General features: G+C 39.2%; 1 protein-coding gene across 1 annotated transcript in view; it reads right to left on the bottom strand.

Annotated features, from left to right (window-relative positions):
- The window catches only part of dlgap2a (discs, large (Drosophila) homolog-associated protein 2a), a 974,428-nt gene that overhangs the window by 884,414 nt on the left and 70,752 nt on the right, over positions 1-19,262 (bottom strand). Inside the window, exon 2 of the mRNA XM_087978243.1 lies at positions 18,181-18,232. The gene's annotated coding sequence lies outside the window, so the exon portion shown is untranslated. The remainder of the gene's footprint in view (positions 1-18,180; positions 18,233-19,262) is intronic.

The raw sequence follows: 19,262 nt of genomic DNA, 5'->3' as shown, positions 1-19,262 counted from the left end.
ATTGATGAAGTTCCTGCATACTTTATGAAAAATTGTTTTGTGTAATATCATTGAACAAAATGAACAATGAATGTTCTCTAACAAAAACAGAAGTTACTGGCAAAACTCAGTAGGTTTGGCAGCATCTATAGGAAGAAAGCAGAGTTAACGTTTTTAGTCTAGCGACTCTTGATCAGTTCTGATGAGGCTAGCAATTCCTGTTTATGTTTTAGATCTCCAGTATCTGCAGTTCTTTATTTTAATCAACGAACTGTTTCTGTTCCTGTCAGGCATTCAGGAATGTAAGCTGGAACAACTCAGAGATACCCAAAATCCTCTTTGAGCTCGACCTCCTTTGAAAACTTCTCCTATAACTCCTATCACTTTGTTCACGTCAGAGGTGTGGCCATAGATGCCCACATAGGCCGCAGTATGCCTATTTATATGTGGGATATATAGAACATTTCTTGCTCCAATGCTACTCGAGCCCCTCCACACAACCCTTTCCATGATACACTAATGACATCACCAGTGCTGCTTTTGTCTCATGTTCAGAATTGGAAAAATTGATTCATTTCATTTTTAATCTCCACCCTCTTCTCACCTTCACCTGGTCCATCTCGGACCCCTCCCTTCCTTTCCTTGATAACTCTGTTTCCATTTCTGGGGATAGGCTAGCGACCGATATCTATTTCAAACCTACTGGCTCCTCCAATTACCTGGACAATACATTCTCACATCCTGCTTTTTTTAAAGCCTCTCTTCCATTCTCTCAGTTTCTCCATTGCATCTGTTCCAATTATGCCATCTTCAACAGGGAGGTCTCAGAAGTGTCCAACTTCTTCCTCAACTTTTTCCTTATCACTGTAGTTGATAGGGCCCTTATTCATGATCAACTCTTATCCCATAACAGCAATAGGGTCCCCCTCATCCTCACTTACCATCCCACCAGCCTCCACAACCAAAGGATCATAAGCTGCCATTTCCATCATCTTCAGAGGGATGCCATGACAATCAAAGTCTGACTTCACCTGATTAAAGAGCTGCACTCTGAAGGCTTGTGATTTCAAATAATCCTGTTGGACTATAACCTGGTGTTGTGTGACTTCTCACTTTGTCCACTCTAGTCCAATACCTGGCACCTCCTCATCATGACCAGTAAATATTCTCCTCCCCTTTCTCAGCATAGTTCTTAAAAAAAGTCCCCAGATTTGAAACTTTAACACTGCTTTCGCCCCATAGACTGCCCAACATATTGAATTTCACCAGCAATTTCTGTTTTGTTTCAGGTTTCTGGCATCCACATTTCTTTGTTTTATTAATAAATAAGTGTTCTTTGCTGTGAGGGTAGCATGGATGATTGTAATGATAGTGCAGAACTGGCAGACTGGCTGGTCCACAGTGGTCATCATAACTATTCATCTTCAAAGCAAAACATATTTCTGGATGAGGTAATGCTATATCTTTCTGGCATTTGATGCCATCAATTGTGTGTGTGGAAAATTCTCAAATTCATTTGTACATAGCATGTTTCCACCCATATTACAACCACCTACTGCTTGTCTTGAACTCAATCAACAAATACACATTCATCAGAATGCTTATTTAACAGATATATTGAGGGGCATAGACTATGTTGTATGTATTTCTATCAAGCTGTTTGTGTAATGACAGGACTATTAAATTTCTTTACATTTCCAGAATATTATACCCAATGTGTCAGCCACTAAATTGACACTAAAAGTAATTTTGGCCAATTATGTGATTTAATACTGCATCCAGCATAAATATTCAACTTGCAAATCGGGTCCCCAAATGCAGATCAAAGGCTAGGAAACCTGCAGCAAGTAATTCATCTCCTGTTTTTCCCATAACTTGTTTCACCATCTAATAGGCACATCAGGAGTGTGATGGATCGTTCTCCACATATTTGGATGAATGCAGACCCAAGAATATTCAAGGGGCTTGAAGCCATCTAAGATCAAGTTATCCACTTAATTGTCACTATATGTATAAATATCATTCCCTTCATCACTGACACTCAGTAACTTAATTTATTACAACATGAACTGCTGAAATTCACCAAGGCTCTTCAGAAAACACCTTCCAAACCCACAACAACTAGCATCCAGAAGGACAAATACATACAAACCCTATCATGTGCACATTCTCTCCAAGCCCCTCACAACCCTGACTTGGAAATATATTGCTGTTCCTTCAGTGCTGCTCGATGAAAATCCTGGAACTCCCTCCCTAATGGCATTGTGGGTGCATCATCAGTGAATGGATTGCAGCAGTTTAAAGAGACAGCTCACCATCACCTTCTCAAGGGCAATTAGGAATAAGCAATAAATGCTCACCCAAACAGCAATGAATGAATGAACGAACAAAACATGATGATCCCTATAGAGGTGACAGAAATAGAGAAAAAATGTTTGTATTTTTCCATATATCATACAATAACAGCTTTCCGTAGCTTTGGTAAAGGTCCATCTTCAAGCAATATGTTACTGGAAGGTCATTCTACACCAAAGAAAAATTGAAGATAAGTCCATTCACATTATTCCTCATTATGCTGTCATTTCCAAATTATTCTAGACAGTCATTGATTGAAGTCAACCAAGAATTTTCAGGGCTTCTCCATACCTCTGGACAATCACCTTTTAACCCATTTAAACACATGTGTGTAGTAAGATACATGAAAAAACAGGCACATTGGTTGTTTTATTATCAATGAAAGATTTAAACAATTTTGAACACAATATAGCATGCTTGCATAAAACATAAATCATAATTTAATATACAACATTTAAGTAAAACATATTTGATACCGACTCATAATTGTCGCGAGTTGCTCAAGACAATTCACAGTTGTCTTGACTAGATACTAAAAACTATTTAATTTAGTTGTACTGTATTAAGTACAGGGTCTATAGTTTAAGTAGAGCTTTTTCACTGGTTGTGTGAGTTCAGATGTGGCCCTACATCTTACTTTTTATAATATTGCCTCCTCTCATAGTACAGAAAAATAAGCTACACAGAATTGCATTCTAAAGCTAATGGCATGCTGCAATTAGGAGCACTGAGATCAATACCTTCCCAAGAATAATTATATTAGGAGGTTGCTAGAGTGTTTCCTCAACCTATAGGTGATATATTACTAGTACCTCAACTGCATTAGGCCTTCTACAAGACAATCTGTCTGGCGTGTTAAAGATTCTTGTGACTATCTCCACACTTCACAACTTAATATTACAAACAGGAAGACTTCTCTATGCAATAGAAAAGCAAAAGAAGAGGACCCAAACACATCAGTGGCATGGCAGAAATAATGTTTTCCAGCTATTGAATAAATTCATGTAAATCTTCTGTATGAAACCTTTCCTGGATACCTGACAAGGCCATTACATGAATGACTCCAGAAATATCATTCTTACCCCCATCACAAAGATGTATTCTATTTCATGCAATTTGTATTGAGTAAGTCATGAAGCTTTGAAAAATGTCCGTAACATTCATAACTATGTAAATTAATTGATAATGCACATTGAAGTAAATAAATATCTGATGGCCATTGAAGAGATGTGGGGCATAATGACAAGGATTGGGTCCTGAACACTTAGGGATATATAATAATCAAGAAAAATAGGAAGCTAGGTAAAGTTGGAGGTGTAGCACTGTTAATTAATGATGGCATGGCATTAGTGCAATAGCTAGAGTTGATCTTAGTTAAAGACCGCAAGATCAAGAATCAGATTGGGGGTGAAGCTGAAAAAGATTAGGGGAAAGAATTCATCAGTAGGAGGGATAGGCTTCCTAACACTAACCACAATGTATGAATGCAGGAATCACAAAAGGTTCATATGCAGGTACAACAATTAATTAAGATGATAATGGAATGCTATTCTTTAGAATGAGAGGAATTGACCATAAATATTAGGACATTCCACTTTAGCTATACAGGATATTGGTGAGAACATTTCTCAAACACTGAATCCAGTTTTAGTCTCCTTATTTAAGGAAAGATGTAATATATTGGGAGGCGGTTCACAGAAGGTATATATCTGGAATGAATGGATTGTCTTATGAGGTAAGGTTGGACAGGCTGTGTTCATTTCCATTGGAGTTTAGAAGGATGAAGCTTGATTTGATTAAAGTGTATAGGACCCCAGAGACTCAATTTCTCAAAGGTAACTAGGAATAAGTAATACATGCTGGCCAAAGTATAAAGAATGGCAGAGAAAGTTTAATTAGGAGTATGACATAAGGCTAGCTAGAAATGTAAAAATAGCAACAGTTTTTACACATTTTAAAAAAAAGAGTAAGTGATGTTGATTCTCAAGTGAGAGCAAATGAGGAATTAATAAGGAAATGGTGTATGAAATGGATAAGCATTTTTCTTCTCTCTTTATCTAGAGGATACAAACAAAAAAAGCTGTTCATTAGAAAGTTGAAGGGAGAGAGGTGTTTAGTGAAATTACAATAATTAAGAAACCTAATAAAGATCTACCTTCACTTTGGGCATCACGATCTTTACTGGCATTTTACAATAAGCAAATTGCCCCATCATACTAGCCTCACCAAATACAGTTCTCACGCTAGTCAAAATCACTTGCTTGAATTGATTTCAGACAAGAAATTCAGAAATATGGCTCTCCCAGAAGTTGCAGGTATTTCGAAATGACAGGTGCCATGGAAGGCTGTCTGACTCATAGACTTGGCTTCTTATGTCCCATCTTCAACTTCAATGAGGTAGAAAGTTTATACAGGGATGGAGGAAGGTATGCACATACTAAAGAAAAGCATTCTAAACTTCTGTCGACTCACAAGCAGTGCTGCATTTCTGCTAAAAGCTGCCCTTGCCTCCCTTCAGCTGCCAGGTTTCCATGGTCTCGGAAAAACCAGCTTGCCCCTGTTGAAGCAGCCTTGTTAAAATCCTGAAATTGCCATTCCTGCCTCTTGGGACTAGTTAAGTTGTTTACCCTCATCCTATCTCATTAAAACTTGGAGGAAGGAAAGTAGCAAGGATGCTGTAGATGGGATTGAGATTATTAAATTTTAACCTCTACCCTGGCATTAACAGATCCACTCTTGGAGGATTGAAATCCATCCTACATTTCCAGGCACATCAACGTCATAGTTAACAATGGTTGTGATTATTTTCAACATTTGCCTCCACGTACAAGAGCCTAGAAAACAGAAGCATCCCTCATTATAGGGCAGCTAAATCCAGAGATGGACCTGTGGCACAATTTGCTTTCTGTACGCCACAGTTTAGCCCACATATTGCAAACAAATGAAAAAGATCTTACAGAGATTATTATCTTGATTATAGTCATCACTCTAGTGTTAAGTCTTCAAGAAGATTTTTGAGTTATTCAGCTGCCCTTGTTCAAATCTTCCCATTCGCCTGCTTCCTCTGAAGATGCAGTGCAATTTGTTTTCCATTTATTGCAATATTAAAATTGGAGATGTACAAAGAACAAGCCAAGGGAAAAACAAAGGGAAGCATGCCTCGATAGATTTAGTGGAAATGTAATCCCATTGATGATAACATTTCCAAACACAGAAATGTAACTAAAAATCTGAAGGTTGCTTGTTTCAGTCTGCAACCATATTTTGGTGTAGATATTGAACTATTTATTTTAGAAATAGTAAGGCCCTGCTTGTATCACAAGGGCTCCATTCGAAATGATCGATGGCTAGATCTGAATTTCCAAGATATCTGCTCTTTATTAATTTCTGTGTTGTAGAGAAATAATTTGGCATAGAAATCCTTAATAAATTGGTCATTAAGGCTGGACCATTTCTCAGGGGATGTTTGCTTTTGAATTCTTACAACTTTGCCAAACTAGGAAACCCAATATATTATCAGCTCATGAGGCTTTAAACTAATGCCAAATAAATCTGGACCTATTTACACAAATTACTAATTTGGAAGCCACTGGTTACATTATGCTCAGAGCGTATTGTTATTTTGCACAAGTTCAGACAGAATTAGCAAGCTGTTTGATTCAGAGGTGTGTACATAGAGTTATACAACACAGAAACAGACCTTTTGATCCAACTCGTCCATGCCAACCAGATTTCCTAAACTGACCTGTGCCATTTGCCAGCATTTGGCCCATATTCCTCTAAATGCTCCCTATTCATAAAGCCATCCAGATGCCTTTTAAATGATGTAACTTCACCCGCCTCCATTAGATCCTCCAGCAGCTTGTTCTGCATGAAAAAGTTACCCCTCAGGTACGTTTTGAATCTTACCCCTTTCACCTTAAACCTATGCCCTGTAGTTTTGGACTCAGCTACCCTGGGAAAGAGACGGTGGCTGTATACCCTATCCTTGCTCCTCACGATTTTATAAACTTCTATCAGGTCACCCCTCAACCTATAATGCTCCAGGGAAAAAAGCCCCAGACTATTCAGCCTATTCCTATACCTCAAGGTCTCCAATCCTGGCAAAAGCCCTTTAAATCTTTTCTGAACCATTTCAAGTTTAGAAACATCTTTCCAATAGCAGGGAAACCAGGTTGATTACAGTATTCTAAAAAATGGCCTCACCAATTTCAACATGCCATGATGATGAGGTGATGGTGTTGGATTGGGGTGGACAAATTGCATCATGGCATCCTAACTCCTATACTCAATGCACTTGCCAATAAAGGCAAGAGTGCCAAAGGACCGTCTTCACCACTCTGTCTACCCATGACTCTATTTTCAACAAGACTCCCCAGATCCTACCATTAACTGTATAAGTCCTGCCCTGATTTGCCTTTCCAAAATGCAACACTTCATATTTATTTAAATTAAACTCCATCTGTTTTTCCTCAGCTCATTGACCCATCTGATCAAGCTCCCATTGTCCTCTGAGATAACCTTCTTCACCTTCAACTTCATTACCAATTTTGGTGTCATCTGTAAACTTACTAACCAAACCTCCAATATTCACATTAAAATAATTTATATAAATGATGAAAAGCCACAGCTTCCACAAGCCTCCAGTGCGAAAAACAACCCTAAGACACTACCCTCCGTCTCTTACCTTCAAGCCAGTTTTGTATCGAAGTGGCTAGCTCCCCCTAGATTCCATTTGCTCTAATCTTGCTAACCAGTACACCTTGCGGAACTTTGCCGAATGCCTTGCTGAAGTCTATACAGACAACGTCCATCATTCTGCCTTCATCAAGCTTCTGTGTCACTTCTTCAAAAATCTCAATCAAGTTAGTGAGACTCTATTTCCTACACACAAAGCTGTGTCAACTATCCCTAATCGGTCCTTGCCTTTCCAAATGCATGTAAATCCTGTTCCTCAGAATCCTCTCCAACAATTTATCAACCTGTCTATAATTCCTTAAATAACTTCACTTAAGTAACAACACCACATTAGGCAACCTCCTGTCTTTCAGACCTCACCCATGGCTATCGATGATACAAATATCTCAGCAAGAGACCCAGAAATCTCTTCCCTAGCTTCCCACACAATGTAATGGGATTCATCTGATCAAGTCATAGAATCATAGAGATGTACAGCTCAGAAACAGACCTGTTGGTCCAACTTGTCCATACCAACTAAATATTCTAATCTAATCTAGTCTCATTTGCCAGCATTTGACTCATATTCCTCTAAACTGTTCCTATTCCTATACCCATCCAGATGCCTTTTAAATGCTGTAATGTACCAGCTTCCACCACTTCCTCTGGCACCTCATTCCATATTATGCACCACCCTCTGACTGAAAATGTTGCCCCTTAGATCCCTTTTATGTCTTTCCCCTCTCACCCTAAAGCGATGCCCTCTAGTTCTGGACTCCACCACCCCGTGGAAAAGGCATTGTCTATTTCTCCCATCCATTGATTTTATAAACCTCTATAAGGTCACCCTCGACCTCCAACACTCCAGGGAAAACAGCCCCAGCCTATTCAGTCTCTCCCTGTAGCTCTATTCCTCCAACTCTGGCAACATGCTGTAAAACTTTTCTGAACTCTTTCAGGTTTCACAACATCCTCCTGATAGGAAGGAGATCAGAATTGCATGCAATGTTCCAAAAGTGGCCTAACCAACATCCTGTACAGCCACAACATGACCTCCCAGTTCCTATAGTCAATGGTCTAACCAATAAATGAAAGCATACCAAAAGCCTTCTTCACTATCCTATCTACCTGCAACTCCACTTCCAAGAAATGATGAACCTGCACTCCAACATCTCTTTGATCAGCAACACTCCCTAGAACCTTATCATTAAGTGTCTAAGTCCTTATTTGATTAACATTTTCAAAGTGCAGCACCTCACATTTATCTAAATTAAACTGCATCTGCCACTCCTCAGCCAATTAGCCTATCTGATCAAGATCCTGTTGTACTCTGAGGTAACTTTCTTCGCTATCCACTACACCTCCAATTTTGGTGTCATCTGCAAACTTACTAACTATACCTCCTATGTTCACATCCAAATCATTTATAAAAATGACAAAAAGTAGTGGACCTAGCACCGATTCTTGTGGCATACCACTGGTCACAGGCCTCCAGTCTGAAAAGCAACCCTCCATTACCACCCTCTGTCTTCAAACTTCGAGCCAGTTCAGTATCCAAGTCGCATTTTAAGACATCCAGCACCTCCTCTTCTGCAATATGGACACTTTTCAAGATATTACTACTTATTTCCCCTCGTTCTAGAGCTTCCATGTCCTTCTCCACAGTAAATACTGACACAAAATGTTCTTTAATATCTCACCCATCTCCATGGCCTTGTTGATCTTTAAAGGACCTCACTCTCTACCTAGTTACTCTTTTGTTCTTAATTTATTTATAGAATCTCTTTGAATTTTCCTCAACCATATTTATCAAAGCTAGCTCATGCCCCATTTTTGCCCTCCTGATCTCCCACTTACGTTTACTGTATTGCCCTCACACTCCTCTCAAGATTCACTTAATCCCAACTGTCTGTACCTGGCACATGTTACCCTCTTTTTCTTGACCAATTTCTCCAGTCGTCTTCTATTCCCTATATCTACTAACCTTGCCCTTCACACTAATAGGAACACACTGCCTCTGGTCCCCTTCCAATTCAGGCACAACCCATCCTTCTTATATTAGGTCAAGTCTACCCCAGAAGAGATCCCAAAGATCCAAAAACACAAATCCTTTCCCCCTGCACCAGCTCTTCAGTCGTAACAGAAAAACAAGTTTAGAGGAGTTTAAAAATAAAATTACAGGACAGCCAAATAAAACAATCATTCCACGTCTTGAAATTGGACTTGGCCATGGGACAAACCATTTCAAGTGAATGCATTATTTTTGTTTTAAAGGTAGTTTCAAAGCCAGATGAGACAAATTTAGGAAAATGGACTAATTTCTTTTGTATTTACAAAATTTGTCAGTAGGATAACAGCTCAATCAACGTTCTTTGAACATTCATATTTTCCATGTGTCATCTCAGCCATTTTACAATGCATTAAGAAGCCTTAAGCCAAAAAAAACTTTCTAGCATTTCAACAATGTTGACCCATGTTACTAATCTAATGTTCATCATTCTCAAGGTACCTATATGTCTATGAGCCAGTTTCATGCAAAACAAAACATCATAGGTCAATGAACTATTTAATAGTAGGTTATAATTATCAAGCTCAGAGTTATAAATGGTACCAAAAGCAAGAGAAATAATAGATATAACTTAATTGGAATGTAATAATAGAATTATGCAATATTTCCCGATAATTCCTATGCATAAATAGCCATTTCTAAGGAGTTTCTACTTCATATTCTAAGTTAATTATGTTATGTAAAATATAATAGCAACAGGGAGTGGGACAGGATAAATGCTTTTCCCTGCTTCTGTTAAAATTTGTTAAATGAATTTATGATGATTCTGGAATGAATAACCCCTCAATCTGGTTCATTCTTCATTCATACTTCAGATCAATAAGGTTTAAATATGATAAAGTTTAAAATAATCGTACATGAGAATAACAATGGTGAATGTTTTGCAGTCCTGTTGAATTTTTTTTCACATTTAACTTTTACAGATCATGTTTATTAATAATGAATATCTTTTCCTGTCAGATTATTACATCCTAGCTGTCCTATTAAGCACACATCACAAACACCCTTTCAAGTAACGAATATGCTGTCAGCAGCATTCAACTAGAGAGGTAATTTACATAAACTTGGATTTCTTTAAGAAGATACAGCAACAGCTTGAGAAGAACTTCGGGAAGAATCCAAACAGATGGAACAGGGCAAAGATCTTACACAATATTTGGAGCAACTCGTGAACATGCATCTGATGTTGAGCTGTTGTCCCAGATTCAAAAATACAAGGATTAAATGAATGCATGTCCTTGTCTCATGCATCTGTTCCAATTCTTGAATTTGTGCCTGAGGTTAGCACATACTAAGCTAATAAAATAGAAAATTTCGTGCCTCCTGTATTTTGTTACAGTTCACATTATGGTAAAGAAAATCCTTTTATCCCAAGATGTTAAACACTAAAGCTGAATATTATACTGCTCTTTTCTCCAACAAACTTGTTCAACAGTTTAGTAGTCATGACAAGGGCCAGGAACACTTCAATTGTCTAACTGGAATTGCAGTAGCACATGATTGTACACTTCTTGTAACTGACCCATATAATGCAAAAACGTTAGATTATTCAGATAGATTTTATACTTCTTTCAATGGCAAACAGCTAAAGTTCAAAAGGCCATACAGTGAAACAGATATTTCAATTACTAGCTGGGGTTATTTAGTTCTTGTTGATTTAGTTCTCATTCAGTCTTCTTGTAAAAACTTTTCTCCATTTGGTATTTTTTTTTGTGAATACAATGTGCTAAGGGAAGATATTCCCGGAAATACATCCAGGGAAGTTACTTGGGTGGAACTGAGAAATAAGAAAGGGATGATCACATTATTGGGATTGTACTATAGACCCCACAATAGTCAGAGGGAAATTGAGAAATAAACTTGTAAGGCGATCTCAGCTATCTGTAAGAATAATAGGGTAGTTATGGTAGGGGATTTTAACTTTCCAAACATAGATATGATGCAGAGCTGGACTGAGGAGTGGCAGATGGAGTTCAACCCTGCCAAGTGTGAGGTTGTCCATCTTGGAAAGACAAATAAGAATGCGGAATACAGGGTTAACGGTAGGGTTCTTAGTGAGGTGGAGGAACAGAGGGATCTTGGGGTCTATGTTCATAGATCTTTGAAAGTTGCCATTCAGGTGGATAGAGCTTGTAAGAAAGCCTATGGTGTATTAACGTTCATTAGCAGAGGGATTGAATTCAAGAGTCGTGAAGTGATGTTGCAACTGTACAGGACTTTGGTTAGGCCACATTTGGAGTACTGTGTGCAGTTCTGGTCGCCTCACTTTAGGAAAGATGTGGAAGCTTTGGAGAGGGTGCAGAAAAGATTTACCAGGATGTTGCCTGGAATGGAGAATAGGTCGTACGAGGATAGGTTGAGAGTGCTAGGCCTTTTCTCGTTGGAACGGCGAAGGATGAGGGGTGACTTGATAGAGGTTTGTAAGATGATCAGAGGAATAGATAGAGTAGACAGTCAGAAATGTTTTCCCCGGGTACAACAGAGTGTTACAAGGGGACAAAAATTTAAGGTGAAGGGTGGAAGGTATAGGGGAGATTCTGGATCAGTGGTGCTGGAAGAGCACAGCAATTCAGGCAGCGATTCCGAAAAGCTTCGAAATCGACGTTTCGGGCAAAAGCCCATCCTGATGAAGGGCTTTTGCCCGAAACGTCGATTTCGAAGCTTTTCGGATGCTGCCTGAATTGCTGTGCTCTTCCAGCACCACTGATCCAGAATCTGGTTTCCAGCATCTGCAGTCATTGTTTTTACCTCGGTATAGGGGAGATGTCAGGGGTAGGTTCTTTACCCAGAGAGTGGTGGGGGCATGGAATGCGCTGCCTGTGGCAGTGGTAGAGTCAGAATCTTTGGTGACCTTTAAGCGGCAATTGGATAGGTACATGGATGGGTGCTTAAGCTAGGACAAATGTTCGGCACAACATCGTGGGCCGTATTGTTCTATGTTCTATGTTCTATCGACTAGGACTGCCATAGTGTTAATGGTTTAGATGGAGAGGAATTTGTTAAGTGTGCACAAGATAATTTTCTGATTCAGTATGTGGATGTACCTACTAGAGAAGGTGCAAAACTTGACCTACTCTTGGAAATAAGGCATGGTAAGTGACTGAGGTGTCAGGGGGGGAGCACTTTGGGGCCAGCGACCATAATTCTATTAGATTTAAAATAGTGATGGAAAAGGATAGATCAGATCTAAAAGTTGAAGTCTTAAATTGGAGAAAGGCCAATTTTGATGGTATTAGGCATGAACGTTTGAAAGCTGATTGAAGGCAGATGTTCGCAGGTAAAGGGACGGCTGGAAAATGGGAAGCCTTCAGAAATGAGATAACAAGAATCCAGAGAAAGTATATTCCTGTCAGGGTGAAAGAAAAGGCTGGTAGGTATAGGGAATGCTGGATTAATAAAGAAATTGAGGGTTTGGTTAAGAAAAAGAAGGAAGCATATGTCAGGTATAGACAGGATAGATCGAGTGAATCCTTAGAAGAGTATAAAGAAAGTAGGAGTATACTTATGAGGGAAATCAGGAGGGCAAAACGGGGGACATGAGGTAGCTTTGGCAAATAGAATTAAGGAGAATCCAAAGGGTTTTTACAAATATATTAAGGATAAAAGGGTAACTAGGGAGAGAATAGGGCCCCTCAGAAATCATCAAGGCGGCCTTTGTGTGGAGCCACAGAAAATGGGGGAGATACCAAATGAATATTTTGCATCAGTATTTACTGTGGAAAAGGATATGGAAGATATAGACTGTAGGAAGATAGATGGTGACATCTTGCAAAATGCCCAGATTACAGAGGAGGAAGTGCTGGATATCTTGAAACGGTTAAAGGTGGATAAATCCACAGGACCTGATCAGGTTTACCCGAGAACTCTGTGGGAAGCAAGAGAAGTGATTGCTGGGCGTCTTGCTGAGATATTTGTATCATCGATAGTCACAGGTGAGGTGCCAGAAGACTGGAGGTTGGCAAACGTGGTGCCACTGTTTAAGAAGGGCAGTAAAGACAAGCCAGGGAACTATAGACCGGTGAGCCTGACCTCAGTGGTGGGCAAGTTGTTGGAGGGAATCCTGAGGGACAGGATGTACATGTATTTGGAAAGGCAAGGACTGATTCGGGATAGTCAACATGGCTTTGTGTGTGGGAAATCATGTCTCACAAACTTGATTGAGTTTTTTGAAGAAGTAACAAAGAAGATTGATGAGGGAAGAGCACTAAATGTGATCGATATGGACTTCAGTAAGGCATTCGACAAGGTTCCCCATGGGAGACTGATTAGCAAGGTTCGATCTCACGGAATACAGGGAGAATTAGCCATTTGGATACAGAACTGGTTAAAAGGTAGAAGACAGAGGGTGGTGGTGAAGGGTTGTTTTTCAGACTGGAGACCTGTGACAAGTGGAGTGCCACAAGGATTGGTGCTGGGCCCTCTACTTTTTGTCATTTACATAAATGATTTGGATGCGAGCATAAGAGGTACAGTTAGTAAGTTTGCAGATGACACCAAAATTGGAGGTGCAGTGGACAGCGAAGAAGTTTACCTCAGATTACAACAGGATCTGGACCAGATGGGCCAATGGGCTGAGAAGTGGCAGATGGAGTTTAATTCAGATAATTGCGGGGTGCTGCATTTTGGGAAAGCAAATCTGAGCAGGACTAAAACACTTAATGGTAAGGTCCTAGGGAATGTTGCTGAACAAAGAGACCTTGAAGTGCAGGTTCATAGCTCCTTGAATGTGGAGTCGCAGGTAGGATAGTGAAGAAGGCATTTGGTATGCTTTCCTTTATTAGTCAGAGTATTGAGTACAGGAGTTGGGAGGTCATGTTGAGGCTTTGGTTAGGACATCGGTTAGGCCACTGTTGGAATATTGCGTGCAATTCTAATCTCCTTCCTATCAGAAAGATGTTGTGAAACTTGAAAGGGTTCAGAAAAGTTTCACAAGCATGTTGCCAGGGTTGGAGGATCTGAGCTACAGGGAGAGACTGAACAGGCTGGGGCTGTTTTCCCTGGAGCGTCGGAGGCTGAGGGGTGACCTTATAGAGGTTTACAAAATTATGAGGGGCGTGAATAGGATAAATAGGCAAAGTCTTTTCCCTGGGATCGGGGAGTCCAGAACTAGAGGGCATAGATTTAGGGTGTGAGGAGAAAGATATAAAAGAGACCTAAGGGGCAACCTTTTCACGCAGAGGGTGGTACGTGTATGGAATGAGCTGCCAAAGGATGTGGTGGAGGCTAGTACAATTGCAACATGTAAGAGGCATTTGAATGGGTATATGAATAGGAAGGGTTTGGAGGGATATGGGCCGGGTGCTGGCAGGTGGGACTAGATTGGGTTGGGATATCTGGTTGGCATGGACGGGTTGGACCGAAGGGTCTGTTTCCATCTCTATGACTCTATGAGTCTAAGGGGAGAAATATTAACGGATGGCACCATAGATAAGATGGGCAGCACAGTGGCTCAAGGGAACACCAGTGACCCATGACCCCCCCCCCCCCCAAAAAAAACATTGAGAAGCAAATATGTGAGGAGATCTCAGGTATCTGGAAGAATAATAGTGTAGTAATGATAGAGGATCTTAACTTTCCAATCATAGACCAAAAATGCCATAGTGTTAGAACATCAGATGGAGATGAATTTGTTAAGTGTGCACAAGCACATTTTCTTATTTGTTACATGGATGTACTTATTAGAGAAGAAGCAAACCTTGACCTCTTGGGAAATAAGGCAGGGCAATTGACTGAGGTATCAGGTAGGGGAGTACTTTGAGGCAAGTGATCATAATTCTATTAGTTTTAAAATAGTTACATAAAAGGATAGACCAGATCTGAAAATTAAAAGTCCTAAATTGGAGCAAGTCCAATTTTGACAGTATTGGGCAAGAACTTTCAAAAGTTGGTTGGGGGCAATATCCACAGATACAGGGACTGCTGGAAGTGGGAAGCTTTCAAAATTGAAATAACAAGAGTCCTGAGACACTATGTTCCTGTCAAGATGAAGGGCAAGACTGGTAGGTGTAGGAAATGCTGGATGACTAGAGAATTTGAAGTTCTGATCAATAAAAAGGAAGTAAATGTCAGATATAGACAGTACGGATCATGAATACCTAGAGGAGTATAAAGGCAGTAGAAGTATACATAAGAGGGAAATCAGAAGTGAGAAAGGGGACATGAAATAGCTTTGGAAACAGGTTTCAGGAGAATCCAAAGGATTTCTCATATACATTACGGACAAAAGAGTATTAAGGGAAAGACTAGGGCCCCTTAAAGATCAGCAAGGCCACATATATGTGGAACCGTAGGAGATGGGTGAGATACCAAACAAGTATTTTGCATCAGTGTTTACTGTGGAGAAGGATATGGAAGCTAGAGAATTTGGGGAAATAAATAACGATATCTTAAAAAGTGTCTATATTACAGAGGAGGTGGAACTGGATGCCTTAAAATGCATAAAGGCGAATAAATCTGAGGGGTGGGATCAGGTTTACTCTAGGAGCTAAGGAAGTGATTGCTGGGCCGCTTACTGAGATATTATATCATTGATAGCCACGAGATGCTGGAAGACTTGAGGTTGCTAATGTGGTGCCATTTTTGAAGAACAGTGGTAAGGAAAAGCCATGGAATTATAGACTGGTGAGCTTGACATCAGTGGTGGAGAAATTGTTGGGAGGGGACAGGATTTACTTGTATTTGGAAAGGCAAAGACTGATTAGGATTTAGTCAACATGGCTTTGTGTGTCGGAAACCGTGTCTCACACACCTGATTGAGTTTTTTGAAGAAGTGATGAGGAGGACTGATGAAGGCAGAGTGGTGGATGTTGTCCATATTGACTCCGTAAAGTGTTCAACAAGGTTCCACTGGTTCACAAAGGTAGATCATGTGGAATATAGTGACTAGCCATTTGGATACAAAATTGGTTTGAAAGTAGGCAAAAGAAGGTGATGGTGGAGTGTTGTTTGTCAAATGGGAAGCCTGTGACCATTAGTGTGCCACAAGGATCAGTGCTGCGTCCACTGCTTTTTGTCATTTATATAAATGATTTTGATGTGAACGTAAGAGGTATGGTTTGCAGATGACACCAAAATTGGTGATGTTATGGACAGCAAAGAAGGTTACCGCAGAGTACAACAGCATCTTGATCAGATGGGTGAATGGGCCAAGGAGTGGCAGATGGAGTTTACTTTAGATAAACGTGAGGTGCAACATTTTGGTAGGGAAAATCAGGGCAGGACTTATACATTTAAAGGTAAGTTCCTAGGGAGTGTTGCCAAACAAAGAGACCTTGGAGTGCAGGTTCATAGTTCCTTGAAAGTGGAGTCACAGGTAGACAGGATAGTGAAGATGACATTTGGTATGCTTGCCTTTATTGATTAGTGCAATGAGTATAGAAGTGGGAGGTCTTGTTGTGGCTGCACAGGATATTGGTTAGGCCACTTCTGGAATACTGTGTTCAATTCTGGTCTTTCTTCTAAAGGAAGGACATTGTTAAACTTGAAAGAATTCAGAAAAGATTTACAAGGATGTTGCCAGAGTTGGAGGGTTTGAGCAATAGGGAAAGGCTGAATAGGCAAGGGTTTTTTTCCCTGGAGTATTGGGGGCTGAGGGATGATCTTATAGAGGCTTATAAAATCATGAGGGCCTTAGATAAGGTAAATAGTCAAAGTCTTTTCCCCAAGGGGAGGTAGTCCAAAACCAGAGGGCATAGGTTTCATGTGAGAGGGGAAAGATTTAAAAGGGACATAAGAGACAGAGGTTGGTGCATATGTGGAATGAATTGACAGAGGAAGTGGCAAAGGCTGGTATAATTACAACATTTAAAAATTATCTGGATGGATATATGAAAAGGAAGAGTGTAGAGGGATTTGGGCCAAATGCTGGCAAATGGGACTAGATTAATTTAGGATATCTGGTCAGCATGGACAAGTTGGACTAAAGAGTCTAGTTCCATGTACACATCTCTATGACTCTGACTGAGGCTGACACCACATGGAGAACGAGTTATTGGAGATTGCAAGAACCACTGTGTTAAATTATATAAATGCAAAGAACAGTTACATCTCTAAACCAAAGGAGGCATTAATACATGTAGCTACTCTTTGGCATCCCATTATACACAGTAACCTATCTTTATGATTGGATTCAATTGGTTTTGAAAGATTTTACAAATACAATTTACAAATTCAGTCCATGGTTTAAAATTTCCAGAAATTACTTTCAAAATTGAAAGAAGGTTTATGAAGCTTTTTCATCACTAATGGACTTGTTGCACGCTCATCATCTTACGCAGATAGAAGGATGCTGATGATAAAAAACTTGTAGTAAGCATTTATGAATGATTTAAAAACCTTTCATAATCCAAGGATTCAAATCATTTAAAAAAGCAATTTAAGAATCTGTAAAGTTAGATTAGAGAGGTGGTGACCAGAATGCTTTACGCAGCATTTCAGTTCATAATATGAAAAAATCTGAACAAAAGTGACTCCCCTTTATATTTGCATAAAATAAATTGCAAAGGAGTATCATAGGAAACTGAGAGATAATGTTATTAACAGGAAGAATCAATGGTGTTTTCAACTCATCCATTAGAAATTGAAATGTTAATCACCAAGTAGTGATTCAATCCTATAAGAGATTTTTTGTGCACACCAGGTACTCAAATCACAAATTCATTCTTTACAAATGTATCTATATTTGTGCTCTGCATGATATATGAACATCTTTCTCCAGTCCGCAGTGAAGAGTTGCTTTTTTAAATGATTTGAATCCTTGGATTATGAAAGGTTTTAAAATCATTCGCAAATGCTTACTACAAGTTTTTTATCATCAGCATCCTTCTATCTGCGTAAGATGATGAGCGTGCAACAAGTCCATTTGTGATGAAAAAGCTTCATAAACCTTCTTTTCATACAGTTTGTTCAGCAAACTTTAGTTAGTATCTCATTTATTTTGAATTCCTCACAAGAAATTGAACTGTTAAAACAGGGACCACACAAGTTCAGCTTTCAAATTGCTAAGAATTACAATTATGAAAACAAGCATGTAAGAATTCAAAAATAATAATTTTTTTTTTACTTCTATAAAATATTGAAATGACACAAAAGAAATACTTTACCTGTGTTTGTTTCAGGTAAAATACAGCAATGCTTCTGCAGAATACGTGGTATCTGTGCAAGGAATACAAATTAATAATATTTATAAAACGCAATACCAAGATTTGATTCCTACTTGTCATTTAAAACTACTGGTATGAGAGAAAATGATTTCATCTTTATCATAACATTTTAAATAGGAGCAGGAAAAAACTATTCTGCCTCTTGAGCCTGCTTCATAAGTTAGTAAGATCCTTGTTGATCTGATATGCACTTAACTCTCTTCTCTGCCTATCCCACCCACACCTTAATAGCTCTCAAGTTATCTATCAACTTCACCTCATCTCACTTCATCTATCTTGAATATATCCAATATATTCACTCTTGCACAAGGGGAATTCTCTCAACATTTCTGCTGTTAAGCCTTCTCAGAATCTTATATATTTCAATAAAATCACCTTTCATTCTTCCAAACTCAAATGAGTATCTTTAGGTTCAACATGCTCAACCAACCTCTCACTCAACAACACTTTTGTTCCACAACTTAGCTTTATGAATCTTCTCAAAACTGTCTCCCATTCCTAAAGGCAGCCAAAACTGCACAAAGTAATCTGGTTTGTCTCACCAATTCCCTGTACAGTTGCATCAACTTGTATATTTTGTTCCCTCGCTATAAAAGCCAGAATTTCATTTGCACTTTTAATCACTTGCTGTACATGCTTGCTGGCTTTTTGAGTTTCATGTATGAGGATGTCTATTCCCCACTGTACCATAGAGAGAGAAACATTTCTAAATTATATTTCAATAATATTGTTTTATTACTCCTTCTGGAAAAGTAGACAGCCTTGCATTTTCCCACTTTACACTCTAGCTGCTAAATTTTCACCACTCAGTTAACCCATAGCCACCCCTTTCAAACATAATTTGCTCTCCTAGCCAAATTCATATCGTTAGCAGATTTGGCTACAATAATCAATCTCTTTACCAAAACCATTACTGAAAATAGTAAATAGTTGTGGTCCTAGCACTGATCCCGGCAACACTCCACTAGTTAACTAGTTGCAAACCTTGAAACCCCAATTCTATTTCTTGTAAGTTTTGCAAT

This window comes from Chiloscyllium plagiosum, unplaced genomic scaffold, assembly GCF_037043375.1.
Source record: "Chiloscyllium plagiosum isolate Xiang-an unplaced genomic scaffold, Cpla_swu_hap1 HiC_scaffold_3, whole genome shotgun sequence".
NCBI classification, from domain to species: Eukaryota; Metazoa; Chordata; class Chondrichthyes; order Orectolobiformes; family Hemiscylliidae; genus Chiloscyllium; species Chiloscyllium plagiosum.
This window is presented reverse-complemented; position numbering and strand designations above follow the sequence as displayed.